General features: G+C 37.5%; 1 long non-coding RNA gene across 1 annotated transcript in view; it reads right to left on the minus strand.

The window, feature by feature from the left end:
- LOC108413357 overlaps nt 1-19,311 on the minus strand; it is a 33,020-nt gene that overhangs the window by 9,904 nt on the left and 3,805 nt on the right. The window lies entirely within an intron of this gene.

The following is a 19,311-nucleotide window of genomic DNA, read 5'->3' on the forward strand; positions in this document are numbered from 1 at the left end:
TCTTGTCACTTCCTGGCTCTCAGATAAAATCTTAAACTCTGAAGATGCATCAGTCAGTCAAGTGACCCAGCCAACCAATTATGTATCAGTCGTCAGATCTCAGGTGAACTGAATTTTACTTGGTGTCACCCGTTACCTCTTGTATATGTAGTTGTCGGTTTATTTCATCCATAGTGAAACAATGACTCTGTTTTGCCAGTGCGTACCGAACCTCTCACTTGTTTGTTCTCCTGCTATGACCCCGATTTGACTATCAATGTTTTTCACTGCTTGTTTCCTTACAACGTTTTTGTCTAATCAAGCAAGATGTTTTATTTGATGTGTTCATAGTTTATGTCCGTCTTTAAAATTTGGCTATTTTGCTGGTACATTTTACCCATTCCTAACTAAACATTAACATGTATATCATGTATTGTGAAAATATATTGCAAAGTTATATTTTTGCCATATCACCCATATCAGCTCAAAGGAGGTCTTGTTGTTTGAACATAAGTGAAAAACATGGGCTTTTTAGTGACTGATACTGCAGAGACAGGGCATTTTCTCTGGTTTTGTTAAAAAAACATCCACCAAGCCTCTGTGTGTCTACTTTTTCTTTGCTCGAAAGACAAAACTGATGCAATACAGACTTACTGAAGTGAGTCTCATATCAAATCTAAACTATTTTTGTCTCTCCCTCTGTACACACACATACACCAAAGTCTTTCCTCTCTACCCACATCCTATTATCTCAGAGCACGTAGCCCTGGTGAAAAGGCTGTTGTCTGGCAGTGTGCAGCCAGTGTGCAGTAGCTGGCGGCTTGCTTTTGATCATATTTAGAGTGAGCTCGGAGGCTCGTGGCCCTCTGTTTTTCACTGAGAGCACACATCCTTGTGGACACTCTTTGTGTGCCTCCTAAAGTGCCTGAACTATCTGTGCACCGGCGCAGTACATATCTGAAGCTTGCTTACCCAGAGAGACTCTTGCCACGTAATCGACCAAGCCTGAATCAACCCCTCCAGCTCCACCTGCCTCTGTCTTCTTCTGCCTCTGCTCCCCTTTGTTCTCCTCCTTTGTTAACAACATCTGGTATTAAATGTCATTACAGCATTAGGAATGAACACCATCATATGCCCATATGCTATGTTTTATTTTTTCTTTCCCTGCGAGGTCCACCTATGACGTTTGTGTGGGTCGGAATTCATTTCTACTTGGCCATTTTTCAACCTCTCTATATCTTTAAGAATGTTTGTTATTGTGCCGTTAAGACACACGTAAACAAGTTCTGCTCTGATTAGCTGATCTCATCATTGCTTGGAGAAGTAAAACTGGCCCTGGCTATCTGTGCTTCCTTGCACTGGTTTTATCAGTGTGATGGGATCAAACTAAATGCTAGTAGCAAGCACTTGCATCTACAAACTAATAAGACTTTCAGAGCAAGATATCAGCATAGTCGCTAAACCAGAAAACATCAGTTTTAAGAAGGTTGAGTTTTGTTTGAGAGCGTATGTGGTCAGTTAAAGATTCAAACATTTGCCAACCTTAAGCCAAATTTGTATGTGGCACGTCATATTAAACATTTTGCATGTCAAATGGACCTTTATCAAAGATGGTGTTTCTTGAAACCTACACCTACGAACTTGTATTTCAGGGCTGCCTCGCAGAGCTTACCATAGAATTTGCTTCATTTCATTTAGTAGAGTCCTAATTAAAATTTACCACAATAAATGGTTGGAGGCCACATGTTTTCTTTCTTTGCTTTACCGTTTTGTTCTGTAATTATCTGATGGTCCCTCAGACTGAAGTGGATGCTAGAGCAAACATGATGATGCCAGGAGAGTTGAGTCTTAATTTTAAACAGATAAAAGAAGATAATGTCGCTGCAAAATCTAAACGAACCTAGTAAAAAAGAACAAAATTGCAAATGTCACAAAATTTACCATGTGAGAGTTTGTAGCTGCTTAACTCAGCCCTTTGCATCCTTTTCTGAGGCTGTTTTGCCTGCTGGATGAGAGCTGAGACAGGGTTTTACCTATGTGTTCTCCTTGAGACCAACATTGTTTTCAGTCTGAAACTTGATGCTGTGGTGTGAGGATGTCCTAAAATGCATACTGTACCATTTTTGTACAGACATGATATCTGACTGTAGCACAGGTCGTGTTTAACAAGCGAAGCTGTATTTGTAGAACTATCTATGTCAGGTACAAAGAACGTGGTGTTAATGTAGGATATTACATTACCCAACATTTAAAAGTTGTTTGTGTGGGAGTACTTTGGACCTGATGTGGTTTTCTATTTAAACCAATGCAACGTTGGCACTCTAAGTCTGTATGAGCTTACTGCTAGCACAACATTCTATAATGTTTATAGACCCTATGTACTCAAAAACGTGCCTTTTAATAGTCAACTCTTCTTTGTATCTTTGTCACATATGGTACAAAAAGGGTAAATTTAAAATTTAAAATTTAAATAAAGTATAGACTCAGTGCTTTTATAAAAAAGACTGGGCGTTTAGCTTTGTACTTCACAAAATAACCAGAGCCTACCATGGTCCAACATACAAAAAATTTGCTACAGAGAGGACTATACAGTGGAGTCCAGTAGCAGGAACTGCGCTTGCACCACAAGTTTCACTATGACAGCATGGGGGCATTTCCAATTTGCACACCCATACATTTTCACACTGTAAATAAGTATAAAGGTTTATAGTTGCTACTATGTGATTCTTACAGTTTCTTCTGCATAAAAAAACAAATAGATCACAATTCTTTAATCAAGAGATTATTTAAATGGTTTAAATTAGAATTTTACATGTATTTTAAAGGTTTAATCATGTTCAGCAAACTTCTATAATGCTTAAGTAAGCTTCAATTTTATTTTTACATGTGCCTGTACATACATAAACATCAAATATAATTAAAAGAAATGGTCCAACTTAGTCTCATTAAATGAATGTACTTTAATTTTAATAATATTTTCTGGTCTTACAACTTGTATGAAATGTACAAGCAGGGGAAGGCAATATAAGAATAATTTGTTGTTATCATGATAAATTATGTTACAATTAGCTTTTCTAAGTATATCATGAGTATTGTGAGTACTTCAAGAGGACTGACTAGCTACATGTTTCAAAAAGTGCACAATTCAGTGATATGGTACTATTTTGAGTTAAACATTTTGCTTATCATTGCACTCTGTTTTTATATGTATTGCAGTGTTAGAACTTTTTGGAAACAGTTGCATGTATTAGGATTTAAAGGTGTTAATGTTTATATCTCATTTTATTTAGTCAAACAGAGTAATATACAGACAGTGGTCGCTAATTCTATTTTAAATTTTAATGTTGGCAAGTTCAATAACTGACTACACACACACACACACACACACACACACACTTCTACCCTAGAACAACTACATTTCTTTTTGGGGATCAATAAAATGCACTTTTAATGCAATGCCACACCTTTACAGTCTTTTGTAAAAGATCCTAGTGCATAATTGGAACCAAAAACAAAAAGGTAATCATTAATATCTGGAATCACTGCAGCCTCCCAGTTGAGAGAAACTCATGCAAGGAAAACAATTAGCAGGGAGCATCTACACCCTTTAATTTCCATCTGCTGATCAGGAGTAACATGCGTATTATTACATCCAATGAAGGGTGAAGTGCTGTTTCTCCAAATTATTCAAAATAGGCATAATAAATAGTCCAACATTTAGACTATTAGATCTGGGCATCGAAAGTCAGTTCATGTTGCCAACCAAATTATTTCATGAGTACTGAATGGTTCTGTCTTTCAAGACCAATTTCAACCCCAAAGCTCTCAGTCTTTCCAGTCAGCATATTTTCATCAGAGTTTCTCCAATTCTGCTAAGTCATCCTTTGATAACGCTACAAACCATAGTGATCAGCAAATATGCCCACTTCCAGCATATCACCCACTTTTTGATTTGCCAACAGAAACAATTTTGTCTGCTAAGCATTTACAAATACAGGTGTCAATGTCTCTGAACTTCCTTTTGTGTTAGTGTGTGCTGCACTGGTATAAGTAGATCAGGCACAGTAGTGCTACTTGAGTTTTTAAACACCCCAGTAAAAAATATCCTGCCAGCAGTGTCCTGTGGGCAGCATCCTGTGACAATGATGAAGGACTAGAAGATGACCAACACAAACTGTGCAGCAAAACATGAGCTACTGTCTCTGAGTTTACATTTACAAGGTGGACTAACAAGCTAGGTGTGTCTGATAGAGTGGACAGTGAGTGGACACAGTGTTTAAAAACTCCAGCAGCACTGCCGTCTGATCAACTTGTACCAGTGCAACACACACCAACAACACCATGTCAGTGTTACAGTAGTGCTGAGAATCTGTCCAGGAAAGTGTAGTCAAGGTACCAGTAACGGAAAAGTTCAAGTTTCGTGATTTTATATCAAAAGATATTACAGAAGAATGTTATTCAGCAATACATTGTTGCATAAATTGGCTAAACAAGCTATGTTATGAAAAGTGGTCAAAAGCAAATTCAGTCATTCTACCCCTAAAACATTGTTCTGTTGAGATTTTTTCCACCAAGCATGACTGTGTTACAACATAAGCTGCCTTTTATTTGTTTTTGATAAAGAGTAGCCCTAGATAAACAGGGATATAATAAAGCAAAAACACAAATTAACCACAGTATCAGACCCACAGAGCAGAATCAGTGCTTGACTCTTTCATTTACATAAGCACCAGCTCAGCATTGTGGTTTATTTGCCCAGAAGGGAGAGGATGCATTTAGAGAAAGGAAATGCATTTGATGGTTAAATTGATACTCTAACAGAAATAAGGGAAGATGAATTACTAATAGCATTTTGAAATCAGGTAAATAAATAGTATCTATGCTTGACTGGTAAAACAAAAAACACAATCCATGCTGATGTACCTTATATAATGACAGTTTGTTCACAATATGATCAGCACTGAGTATCAAAGACATGCAGGCTAATCTTTTATCATGCCACATTATTGGTTGACCAGTTCGTTTTTAAAGGGAAATACAACTGATTTTTTCAAATGTTCTGCATAATTAAATCACTAAGATGTAAACAAAGTCATTCAGAGTGGGCTGATGTAAAATACACCATTCTAGAAAAAGTCAGAAATGTTCACAGTGGTGAAGGACCCAGACATCTAAGGTTGCCTTATTTTCCATATTTGACCATTATTTGCATTACATATAACAACTGGAGGAACACAGGACAATCTACAACTGAGTAGTGGTGCAAACTGGAAGCTGTAAACATCATTGTTGAGCAAGTTATTTTAGCTTTGTGTTTTCTGTAACTGACACACTGCGTGATGTCTCTACAAAAGAGTTAGCATAGCTAAAGCATTAGCATGGATATCGGATCTTTTTTTTTTACTTTTGTGGTTATGACATTTAGGAATATCATGAATTATGTTAAATAAAACACAATTCTTGTCCAGCATTTCATATCATGAAATCTACCTCTACCTTCATATCATGAAATCTACCATGTCGCAACCAATGCAATAAAAAAGATGAATACAATTATAAAATACTGAATATAATACCAGCATTTTATTCATCTCATGCAGGCAAATGTTACTTACAACTAGGCACTGCAAAGGTATTTCCACTTGTAACTACATCTGTGTTGATGAATTTCATAGAACTGAGGAGTTTAGGAAACCAGAATTCTGCACCACCTTACATCTACATGCATTACTCATAATTAAATCTATCCTATACGGCATAGAGACCACTTCACACCTCTTTGGGCTTCAGCACTATTCACTCTATATGCAAGGCATGCAGACGCATGTATGTACTCACGAGTGAGAAAACACACACACACACACACACACACACACACACACACACACTAGTATGCTGCTCTATGCCTGGCCCACAGCTCGACTTCCCAGCATATACACGCAGCATCTGCTGGGACAGCTGGCTGCAGAGTTTTCCCTGTGTCTGCACATCCGTCGCAGGGATTAGTGCGATTCATGCAGTGCCCTCAGTCTGAACGCCCACACTCCCTTCCCTCCTGTGCTCCGTTTTCCCCTGACCCCAAGAGGACCACCCCCTAATCCTCTCTCACAGGACCAGGCTGAGAACACGACTCTTGCTATTGCTCCTCATAATACCCTTGCGTACATTCAGCTCAGCCAGACTAACTAATGAATGTAAAACGCAATGGGATATGCAGCCATAAAGAGACCATTTATTTTCCTTCCCCAAAAAGTGACAGTTTGGTGAAAAATAAAATTGCACAGCTCACCCCAAAATAGGGCTGAAAGATTGACCGTTTTTATATTGAAGCACGATACACATTGATGCGATGCAGGTTTTAAGTAGGGAAATTGTACATAATAAGAGCTTCTGAACTGCTGAGACATCACAAACACAGAAACTACCAGGCTAGCGCACAGTTCAAATGTCGAGCTAGAAAAAATTTATGTTGGTTTTCCTTAGCCAAAAAAACGGCCATACCTGAATTCATATCGCAATTATAAACAACTGCAATTTAAATCACAATCACAATATTTGGCAGTAAAATCACAATTATATATTTTGCCAAAATCCTTCAGCCCTATTCCAAAACATTCAATTAGTCAAAACATGCACCAAGCATCCTAATGTGGCTAACATCGAACGAATCATTTCAGCTGTCAGCACAGTGCAAACTGCCAATCATCACACTTGCCTCTAATTTTGTGGTGTTGTTAAGAAACCTCACATAGCTGTCCTTATGTGGTTTTGTATACAAAGTATGGATAAAATTCAGGTCTAAAGGTGCTATGAGTGTTCATTTTTATAGAAATTGCACAAGCAAGTCTATTTGACATTACTAAATAAATCATAATGGTTGAAGGCAAATAAATGTGTGATGCGTCAGTCACTGTACATGATGCTAATTACGTACATGTTTCCATTACTTGCTAGCCACCTTAGCCTCACAGGTCCAGTGCAAAACAAAGGCACCAAAAATGCCTTAGCTAAATGACATTACATTTTGGATAAGGGTGGAATTAGGTAAATTAGATTTTTAGCCAAAAAACGCTGCTTCTACCATTCCTAGGCATTCTGGATCTCTACAAGGCATTCTGACACTAACAAATTACAAAGCTTGATGACAATAGAATGTGATTACTTTATCACAAGGCCAAAGAACTAATGATGGTTTTCTAAGCACTACAAGGGGAGATAAAAAGATGACGGATTATCAACATACTTTGCAGCAGCTGGCTTTACCTTCATCAGCTTATGGATCTCTGAGGTAAAAAGGCAGCAGCATAAAAGCTATGAGGCTAAAACAGGCTAATGTGGATATAGCCAAATAATCCCTGAGATGCTTATTCTGCCAGTCAGGTATTCATGCGCTTGTTTCATGGAATACTAAAATATCACTATTTGGGTCTTGAAGAAACATGGTTCATGATCGCCCTCTTCTGGCATCTTCTGCTGAACTGACATTGAATCTGTGTCAGTGACAGAACTGTGAGGATAGGTGTGTGTGGCAGCGTTTCAAGCAGACACATAAAGGTTCTGCTGAATCACCAGTTTATACTGGCTTCTTAAATGACACTGAAAACAAGACAAGGTGAGCCTAGTTTTGCTGAACTGCATGCTAGTTGTGGCACAAAAGGGTCTGTGATACAGGTTAGAAAACCCCTTGCATTATGCACAAGACAGCAAATTAACAACTTAGTTGCTCATATTGTCTCATGGACGCCATTTAGACTATTTTTACATATTTTACCAGATTTTTATCAATACATAAATACAACCCGTTTCCACAAAAGCTGAGACGCTGTGCAAAATGTAAATAAAACTAGAATCCAAAACTAGAATCGAATGACGTGTCTTTGTACTATTTCCAATTAAATATAGGGTTTAAATGATTTGCACATAATTGCATTCTGTTTTTATTTATATTTTGCACAGCATCCCAACTTTTTCAGAAACTGACTACTGTACTACTATACTTACTACTACTACTACTGCTACTATCCCCAATTAATAACTATAGAAATCTGTAAACAAAACTAAAATATGGATTTGTTTCCCAATTCGAACAAGCCCGCTTCTATGACAAGAATAAATCCATGAACCCTGACATGGAAAATAAACAGGAGGAGGCGGGGTTGTTGAACTGGAGAGAACCGATCTGTAACAAATACAGTGCATTAGCATTCTGCATTAGCTTGCTGGTGGTTCAAGTATATTCATTTCACATGTGATTCAAGTAAATTCCATTTTGTGAGTTAACTTCTGAAAAGCTAATGTTCCATGCACTTTCCCATGAATAGTGGGGTACTGTTTTTTTTGCTGTCTGTATGAGCTGTGAATAAGTGGGCATTCTTTGCTGGCATGTCACTATTTTGTATTATATTTTGTTACAATTTAATTTAAGTTCATTGTCAATTTGATACAAAGTAGAAAACACAAAGTAGTTTGAAATTACTTTAGTAGTTTAAAGTACTTTAAGTAGCTTTAGATAACCAAACTAGACTTCTCCTTATGATAGCTATACTGTAAGTTAGTTCATCTTCCAGTGTGAAGTAAATTGATAGCTTGCAAAGCTGTTCCTTCAAGTAGCTTCTCCAACACTGATATCCATCAACCAAATATACATTTTAAAAAACTGATATGAGATTTGTACATACTATATCAGCCTCTGACTGGCAGACAAAAACCTTTGAGAGTGCTCCCTTTCTGCATCTACCGCAACCTCATTTTCTCATTTTCTCCCATGTGTGCTGTTTGATGTCACAAATTCCTCAGTGACAAAGAGAAAACCCAGTGGCAGACGGCACAGTAGCCTTGTACACATTCTCTCCTCCAGCCACTGGAAGTCATTTTCCCATTCCCTCCTGTATTTTTGTATTAGTTTCTTTTTTCGCTGGCAGACTGTCCTCGGAGGTTGCCATTTTTTAAATACCGCGCCGCTGTCAGGTGTGTCATAGCAACATTGACGCATTCTTTTTGGCAACACATGACAGACCGGCTGAGGGAGAGCAGCAGGCTTTCCTCTGTCTCATACAAATGTCTCTGTCTTCATAGTGTCTCCCATATATCTGCACGGAACTGATTCTGAAAAATCCAGAACAAAGCACACTCTATATCAGTTCAATACAGAACATCTCTTAGCTTCCGATTACGGGATGACTCCTTATCTTATGGGATTGGTTGGCAACCCTACGATTTAGTTAACCCTCTGGCAAGGTCTAAATTAGACTAAATTAGACTGTTATTAACATAGTGCCAGACTCTAAGAGGACTTCTACTCGAACACAAACTCACACAAATGTCTAGAGTTTGCTACAGTTGCACATAATCATGTGTTAAGTCAAGCAAATTTAGTTTTTTTCCTTGAAAGTGTAAAAATATGAGAATAATCACTTCTAGCTGCTAGCATTTAAGTTAATAGCACTAGCATTGGAAGCTAGTGAACATTACACTGGCAAACTATCTAAAAAATTATCGTTTTAAAACTAGCGATAGTGACACCAGACACTTTTTCGATTATTATGTACTATACATTCTGGTGGTCATGTTCTAAAACTTAAAGAATTTATCCTCCCCAGAAAGAGTGAAAAATTGCTAAATAACACTGCTTATACTGCAAGGTCAATATTACCAACAGGAAGTCCGACACAACCCAAACTCTAATAAACATCAGTAAAAATCATTGCTCACTGCTGTGTTACTGCACCCACTGTTAGGACTGGGGTTCAATCCGCGACCAGGGCAAGCACCCTACACTATACCAATAAGGGTCCTTGGGCAAGACTCCTAACACCATCTTGGCCTACCTGTGTAAAATGATCAAATTGTACGTCGCTCTGGATAAGAGCGTCAGCAAAATGCTGTAAATGTAATAAAGGTGTTTTTTGCTTTAGTTATTGCCTTTACTCACCGTACGGACTATTTCTGTAATTAATTGATATGGATGTTATGTATGTATGAAAGGACATGTCTGCAGTATCATCTCTTCACGCCATCTCACCCTCAGTCGACCTAGACTACTTGCCCATGTGTAAATTCATACATTCTTCACAGAGTAACATCATCACAGTGTGTAATGTGGACATGTATGTAACATAGCATCATTTAATTAGGTGCACACTGCCACCTACACTTTTCAACGAATGGCATCATTCAGTCCCTAATCAGCCACGTTCACATGCAGCCTGATAATCCGTTTATGCTCCAACTAAAAGCTTAATAGGAATAGAACACATCCATGTATACACCTCAGTCGGAATAGTCTAGTCAGATTGAGGCCATTCAGAATACAATTTCTATCTGATTGAATGAGGTGGGTAATCCTTTAAATAATCTGTTAAATAGAAAAATAATAGTTATGTAAACACCTGTATCTGATTACATTCCCACTCACCAGAAACTAGTCTGCAGAGGAGACGAAGTTTATGTATTGAACTCTAAAAAAATGGTGGTGGGACGGGCATCCAGCTTATGTGTCTCAGAACATGCCGCCTTCCTCTCAGCCTTCTTAAATAAGTACATGTGAAGCATGTCTTCCTGAGTCTGGCATCATTTTAAAGTAATTAAAAACACAAGTGCAGCATCTGAAAACAAAAATTGCGTCTCACTCTAACTAGACACACGTTGCTTATTGTCATGGTAACGTCTATAAGTGGTACTCTGCGTAAGCGTGTCATTTTGGATCGGATTACTTGTGCAACTAAACAGAGATTTTTCATCAGATTGTTGAGTAGAGTGCATATAAACACCTCAGTCTTCATCTATAATCATAACATATTCAACCAAAAATCTGTGCATGTAAAAGTATCCAGTCAGTCAGTAGGACTCAATGACTCTTGTATGCTGGTGTAATGGGTACTCCTATTTAATCTTTTCCTTTTGTATTTTGGTTGCCATTTCTTTGCATTACCCTGTGCCTTACACTTCTGTGGCATACAGTCAATTACTACACTCCATAATTTCACTATTTCCTAGTGAAAGATCACAAAGTGGACTCACTTACAGAAGAAGCCAGTGAAAAGATGCTACAGGGAAACACATTTAAATTGTTGTCCATGATATCCACCACGTACTGCAGATGCAGTAAATAGATTAGGTTAAAAATATGTAAAGAATGTTTGAACAGGGCTACTCAGGTGCAGTCATAGTTGAGGTGAAAAGGTGAAAAAGAGGAGTGTATGTATTATGTAAGCCTTTTTTTATTACCTTTTTCACCTGATACATTATTGAGTTTCTTTATGACAACGACGAGACAGAGACTATTCCTCCAATCCAAGTCTTATTTCCTCAACACATCATCCATCTCCTGGAATAGTTATGCACTAGCAAGTGTGTATTCTTCAAATGAAAGAGGAGAGTGTGTGCCTTTCATAAATAACTCTGCAGCGAAAGGACACGTTATATCTGTCATGCAGGCATGAATGCCCTGAGAGCTTTATCAACACTCTTACTTAGATGAATAACCATAAGATGACCAAGATTCTAACTACATACATCTCTGTGTTATGGTTAATTGAATAAAACCATGCCAAAAACAGTTAAAAGGACATACCATGCTGCAGTATTAGTACATTGTGAATCAGCGCACCTCCTCAACAACCACATTTCAGGTGTCTACAGAGAAACAGGCCTATGATTGAATTTCATAAGTTCATCCATTTTTGGTCCATTTTAACACAGAATCAACTCGGAACACCTAATCCAATGTGCTTGGACTGGAAAATGTGCTCCATTTAATTTCCAAAGAGCCTGCATTAAACCAGTGAAATATTCCCTCTAGCACTTGTTTTTAGCACTCCTTCTAAAATGTTGTCAAGAGACCTGTCTGAAACACTAAATAAGATAAATGTTTTCCATCCTTAGTTTCCTTAACATGTTAGCTTTAAGCCAAACTTTCCCCTTAATCCCAAATGCAGTCAATGAGCCAAGGCACACTTGATGTTTTGTCTTTTAAAAAGTTTGGTTCTTTGGTTTTGAACTGGAGCCACATAAGCAAGTTTATATGGCAAGTATGTCTGAAATAAAGAATGTTGCCTTGTTCGTTCATGCCCCTACTCATATTAAGAATGATCCACCCTTCCAAACTATTTAAAAAGACAAATATGTTCTCCTGTAATCTTATGAAAGTCTAAAATGTAAAAATGTTGATCAGATAAAACTGTATTTAAAGATTAACAAAATGTCTGACCACCTAAAATGGTCAAATTGGAAAGAGAAAAAAAAAGTACAAAAACTTCATTAATTGGTCTTCAATGGAGTGAAAAAATCCAGCGAGGATCCACCACTTCACTAATAATTTAAATAGTAATGAAAACTAGAATCACTGATTAAGAACACTGTTTCTTTGCACCTGCATCCACAGACACATTCAAACAGTCTGAGTGGCAGCAAATCAAAGCAGCAAATGTCGGTCGGCCGTGGGGAACCATTTCACAGTTTCTTCAAGGGATATTACAATATAAAAAAGCATCATGGGTACAACTTCCAAGAACTTCTAAATTCCTGATACAATTCCATCTTGCCTGATACACAGAATACAGCAGAGCAGAAGTAGAAAGGGTTAAGTAGAATGACACACAATGACACATCTGTAGCCATATGCAGGCATATACTGAAAAATCTAAAGTTATCCTAACTATAATTGTTTACTGTCAGTTCAGGCTTGCCCTGACTAACTTCATCAATAATGAAAGTATTTTAAATTCATTAAATTGAATTTTTTTTTAATGTTTCATTCAGTAACATAAATAAAACAGCAAATTTCAATTTTGATTTCATTTTCAGTGAATTTTTGAATGTATCACTAAGAATATTAACCAATGCCATGTCTCCAACATCTATCATGCATACTTATCATCAAGTGAAATGTTGAGCTATACTACTGGAAAAAACATACTGTATAGGTACAAGCAATGCAAATGTACCCTCAAAGATACATCAGTTGTCTTAAGGTGCAAGTGCGCACCTTAAATCAACTTTAAAGATGCACTACTTTCATGTTCCCAATGGAAAGTGTGGACTTAAGGCACGTTGTATGAAGTCATGTTATGGTACATTATGTTACCTACCTAAAGGTACTGAAGATACATACTTGATTATACTACCCCAGTGACAGTTTAGTACCTTTATTTTCTGAGAAAGTGGCTCAGGATGTTCTTCTACTTGGACTTATCCATTTGTTCAGCTGCATGTACCACATAGTTTGTATTCTTCCCCTCACCACTCCATTCTCAGAGAGGTTGTACTAGTATGCACATTTGTGTGTGTGAGCCAGCCACAAGGTTCTTGCTGGCCAAGAACTGCGAAGTGATTAATGAACCCCGTCTGAATCTTTAATCATGGTAGAGGAGATCATTTACCTCTAATAAATAGATGCACATAAACATCCCTGAGAAAGGACAAGCGTGAGGGCAACAGCACATTAGCACAGAACAGAAGGCTACAAAGGAATTCAGAAAAAGAGAAGCCGTCCTCTATCCAGCGAAAAACACACAGGACCTATGGGATTTATAGTCCATCTGAGAGAAACTGTTATCCTTGGGACTAAATGGTAATTTAATGCCATAAAACCTTGATTATGAAAGCAAATATGCAAAGCCACAGGGGCAATATGCTTGCGTGTGGAATAAGAGTGGATTTTATACACACATCCAGATCCCCAGGGTTCTTCTCCGCTTCATGTCTTTCCTTTTATGCCCTGCATGTTCCTATCCCTGTGTTCGCAGTCCCTCTTGGCCCTTGCATGCATCTCCCAGCACTGACAATAAATCATCATCAACACTTGATTTTCCACCTTTCATTAAACATTCCCATTCATAAACAATTAGGCTCTCCAAGGACAGCCTATTCCCCCGCGGAGATCAGAGCGTTATTTCCTCACTAATGACAGAATTACAATGAAGGAGAGATTTTAACACACAAGACAACACCTTCTGCAAATCACGACATGGCATGAGATGAACATGATAATCCTGGATACATACAAACTCACTGCCTTTTTAGTACCAATAACTTCAACAATGAAGCCAGCTAACTTTTCTAGTTGACATGCTGATTTGCATGATTTGGTGATTTGGATAGTCTCCCTTCCCTTCTAGCAGGTAAAAGGCACACATCTCCCTCTAGTGTTTTGAATTAGCAATTGATCCATCAATACTAAACCAACAACATGCATTTTTGTACAGTCACAAAGTTGGACAAGCTTGACAGAATATCACCAAAAACCCCATTTAACAGAATAAGATGCACACAGAAAAAATATTATTTAGAATTTAAAAAATTTAGTTAGACTGTAACCCTGAGGGAGAAGTGGCTTAGAAGATAGAACAACCTTAGAACAACCTAAGCCTTTTATCATCAGGTCACCCACTATCTCAATCCAGAAATGCCAGTCAAAATCTCTTAATATGTGAAATCTGTGAATTAGTATTTATTTCAAAACACTGTTCGACATGGTTTGTCCCACAACACAGTCACTCGGGGCTTTGGTGAAGCACAGGCATGCAGTATGGTTAAATTAAAATTCATGTGGTTTATCCAAGTCTCTCCAGGATGATTTATCAAACGGTGTGCCTTTTGACGCTCTGCAGCGAGGGATTTGGAGGCAAATGTCAGCAAAGTGAAAATAAAAGTGGAAGGTGGCGGCAATTTGTGTCACATCACTTACAGCCGTGTGCCCGCATTTTCTTCATCTGTCTGCAGCTGTGACAGAAGGCATGTTTGAGGTGTTTTTGGGGGCTGTCTCACTGGGGAGCCCCCCTACCACGACACCGCATGCTTCCTGCTTACACACCATCATGATTAATAACAGCAGCAGGAGGGGTGTTCAGCAGCCTCATAAAACAGCTCTCTCATGGAGCCTAAACAGGAGTAAACCAAGAGTAGCAGGAATGTTCCTGCTACTAGTGGTATAAGCAGTCACTACAGCAAGCATGAATTTCTAGGGGTCCAAGCAACCAAAGTGTGAGTGATTTTTTCCAATGTTTTGATTTTATTATTGTTTGTGTTATTTGTGATATTGGAAGAATTCCTATGAAGATATTTTTGATAGCTTAGCTTCCAAAAAGGAAGCTTACACTGAAGAGCAAGATATGCATGCCACTTAAACAAACAGGTCCTACAGTCAAATTTCTTTCTTTGGACTTCACAGTTCAGAACCTCTGACCAAAATGTAAGACAGAGATTCTTCTTAAGTATGTACCGTAATGGAGTGTTAGGGATAAACGCTGAGAGATTTATTATAGTGATTGAAGTTTTTCTGTTGTGAAATTCAATTGTTTCCTTGACAGCATTCTCTCATTAACAAAACTTTCAATTAGCAGCTAAACTAACCTAAACTAAGCTCAATACTGAAACCTGCCAACTCTCCTCAAATTAGTTTTGATAACCTGCTTCTCCTGCCAAGATTAACACCTAACTGCTTAGTTTAATAGTTCCATAAAGATCGTCTTCCACTTGGTGGACACCCTCACACAAAGGATGTAAATATTAGTTGGAAATGTTTCATGGACATTTTTAATACAGTCATTGTAAACAAATGATTCACACATGCATTTTTAATGTTTTGACTGGCTCTGCATTTGTCTACCTTTCGTCATGCAAAATCACTCTGTGGTTGGCAATTTTGCACGCCAGTCAACCTCTTTCCTGACAAAGGAGACAGGTTTTAGCCAAGTTCTACATCAAAGTCTATCTGCCTCAATACAGGTGGATCAGAAAAGAGTAAGGCTTATCTCACAGCTTAAAATAAATCTCTTTTTTAACAAAGATATATCTTGGATCATTGTATGGCTGCTAAGAAGCTTTAGTTTTTTTTTCCATAAAATAAAAAATAAAAAAACACAAGACTTCATGAAGGCTAAGGAAGCTAACGACTCAGAGCACCCAGTCTGAGCATACATTATTTATTATCTTATCTTATTGAGTTCATATTCAACAACAACAACAAGATTTATTTGTATAGCGCAACTAGTGTTTCTCAAAGCAGCTTTACAGAAAAGCAGTTTATGGAAGAATCACAAGAATAAGTAAAAAAAAAAATAAAAGAAAATAAAAAAGGAGTCCATGTATAGACGTAAGAATATTCTATTGAAATAAGAAAAGCTCAACACTTGTTCCACTTTAACCTCCTAAAGGGCCAGGGCCCGCCAGGATAGCATAGGCCTAAGAATAGCTCAGCCAGCTTGCACTGAAGTCCCTGTAGTTACTGAATTATAAGCCTTAGTATGTAATAAGCCTAAGATTTTAAGGGGTTAATAGATGAATTTAAAAAAGGAAGGAGGTAATGCAAGTTACAATTTTGGAGATTTGGTACTGTTCCTGTGTGAGAATCTTACAGTTTTACAGAACTTTCAGGAAGCACATTGAGCTAACTGCAGTCGGTTTAAGCCTAAAATGAATGTTCAGCTCAATATGAGTGAAAAATAAAGGCCAATGCTGCACAATTTCACTTTCTTTTGCTGCACTGCACACAGCTTCCTTTACTCAGTTCAAGATGTTTACGCTTTGAGACAACACTAGTTGCGCTATACAAATAAATGTTTTTGTTGTAGCTGAATATGAATTCAACAAGATAATAAATGTATGCTCTGACTGGGTGCTCAGAGTTGTTAGTCTCATTAGCCTTCATGAGGTCAATGTTTTTTATTTTATGAACTGCTGCTCTACATACTTGCACATACGCAAGACTTTAATTGTCTTCAACTTTGCACATAACTGTACTTTTTACTATTATTTTACTATTGTTTTCAGTGTTATTCTTATATTTTCTATTGTTTTTCTATTTTTCTATTTGTTTATTCTAAGATTATATTAAGATTATATTTGATGAATGGAGGAACAGGAAAGTAGGAATTTCATTGTACAGCGTAACTGCCTGTTTCTGCTGCGCATATGACAATAAAACTCTTGAATCTTGAATGTCAAACACTTCAAACTACTGTGACCAGTCAGTGGTCCACAGGTGGGCGCACAGCTGGAAATCATCAAAGGAGAGCAGTTTCATACTCTAACATCACTCTGAAAAAAGGTTCTGGTGCTGAAGGAAAATATATTATAATTTCCGATTCATACATGCCAACTTTCAATGACCATCATCATTCAAACAATCCACAATAGGTCTTATTGATCTATTTTTTTGTGCCTGTAACGGAGCAATTAAAAGCCAGAAAGCTTGCTGCAATAATCAAATAGTATTGCTTTTTAGCTGAACTGTAATGCCAGCAACTGCGCACATTAATTAATCTTATAGTCAAACAAACTCCTCATCGTCAAAAAAGCTGAGCACAACATCTGTGCTTCTGGCCATGAACCATCACAGAGAACCTAAACGCGATTTAACAGCAGTTTTACACAAACTGAGTATTCAGCAAGTCTGTAAAGTGAACAGCAGCAGGCTGTGCTGTTGTGATCTGATGTGATTTGGTTTTTAAAGGAAAACATGCCTCTTTTAACTCGTTTTCTCCTTAGCAGAATTGGAAACACAATAACAGGATAAAATTACTGACCTCAGCTCATGGTTAAGGAACACCACATTAATTGTGTAATCAGAGTATTTTGCTGAAACCAGCTTACTGTGAATGTCTAGGATCACTTACAGTTCAGCTGGGAAAGACTGTTTTCTTATATGGACTATTCAAACAAATGAGTTCCAACTGTGGTCCCACAGTAAAAACAACCAAGACCTTAAATATTTACAAGGCACTGACTGAACTGATAAGCTAAATATATACAAAATTATTTACAGGGTACTTTCTATTGGGAGGTGCTAATCCCAAACCCTGACCCTTACATTTCAACTTGTGACACAAATACTTTTATTGATAATACTTCAAAACATTATATGCTGTTTTCAGCCAGGAAGCTTATCCTTGACCGCGGTTGGATTTTCCAGCAGGCCAATAATCTAAAGCACCTCAAAGTGATAGAAAAACGGTTCACTGATCACAGAATCAAGGTTTTGCCATGGCCATCCCAGTGGCTTGACCTTATCCCCATAGAAAAATGGGGATGACCTGAAGAGGGGTGTGGACCTTGGAATCTGAAGGATCTATTGGGAGGTGGGCATCCCAAACCCTAACCCCTAAATTTCAACTTGTGACACAAATACTTTTATAAATAAGACTTCAAAACATTTTATGTTGTTTTAAATATGTCTTTCTTTAAAGATTGGATTGACTGAAGTTGAAATCAGATTCATAATGTTTTTTAAAAAATTAAGTAGAAAAAAACATTTTCATGTCACTACTGAAACACAGAGTTTTAGTCCACAAGTGGATGGTTATTTTAGCCACACCAATGCATTTTCAAGCAGGAAGTGAGATGCATCCCTGTCCCTCATGGCCACATAGTGAGCAGTTAGATCTCATTGTTTTTTGTGTGTGGATTTATCGCAACATCTGGAAATTAGTGCGGAACATTAAGAGGTATCGCTAACGAAACACATTTTGTGCTATTATTTTTTTTCATTATTTTATCATTATTACCAAAAATATAATGAATTCATGTATGTACACCTGTTCAATGCTGTGTTTGATAGTCATGTACTGGCTAGCGTTTCTGAGTTACACTTAAAATCAGCTGAAACTCTCCCTACTAGAACAGTCACTACCGAAAGCAGCAAAATGGGACGTTCAATCATTTATGTGAATTAAATAAACATATTATTAAATAAGAATGGCGACCTGTCCAGGGTGTGTCCTGCCTTCCACCCGATGACAGCTGGGATGGGCTCCCGCACCCCCCGCGACCCTGAAGAAGAAGCAGCTTAGAAGGTGTGTGTGTGTGTGTGTGTGTGTGTATTATTAAATAAGTAAAAAGGACAAACAATTAAACTATATATACACACTATGTAGCAAAACATGCACATTTGTGTTCCAGAAGGAGAATTTACAATATGTATTAATCATCATGCAAACTGTCAACTAACCATTTCTAATTCCTACACAGTAAATGTTATTTGATGATTTTTATCGATTTAATAGATTAATTATGAGTCATGACATTACACTGCATTATTTTGTTACAGACTCTTTCATGGGAAATGCATTGTACAGTCGGTATAATGCTGGGGAAGTGAAATTTTTAAATATACTTACACAAAATGTACAATTTCTACATAACATCCAATAGCTACATTTAGAGATAAACGGTAAGCCTGAAACCATATTGGTATCGGTAGATTCTGTATTACATAAATAATCGACATCAGCCAAACTTTACTGATAAATCAAACGAATATGTGATGATGAGCAGAATGTTTAAGTGAAGCTGCACTGCTACACTAAAATGTCTGCATTTCATTAATTTTACTTT

The sequence above is a fragment of the Pygocentrus nattereri genome, chromosome 18 (assembly GCF_015220715.1).
Source record: "Pygocentrus nattereri isolate fPygNat1 chromosome 18, fPygNat1.pri, whole genome shotgun sequence".
Classification (NCBI taxonomy): Eukaryota; Metazoa; Chordata; class Actinopteri; order Characiformes; family Serrasalmidae; genus Pygocentrus; species Pygocentrus nattereri.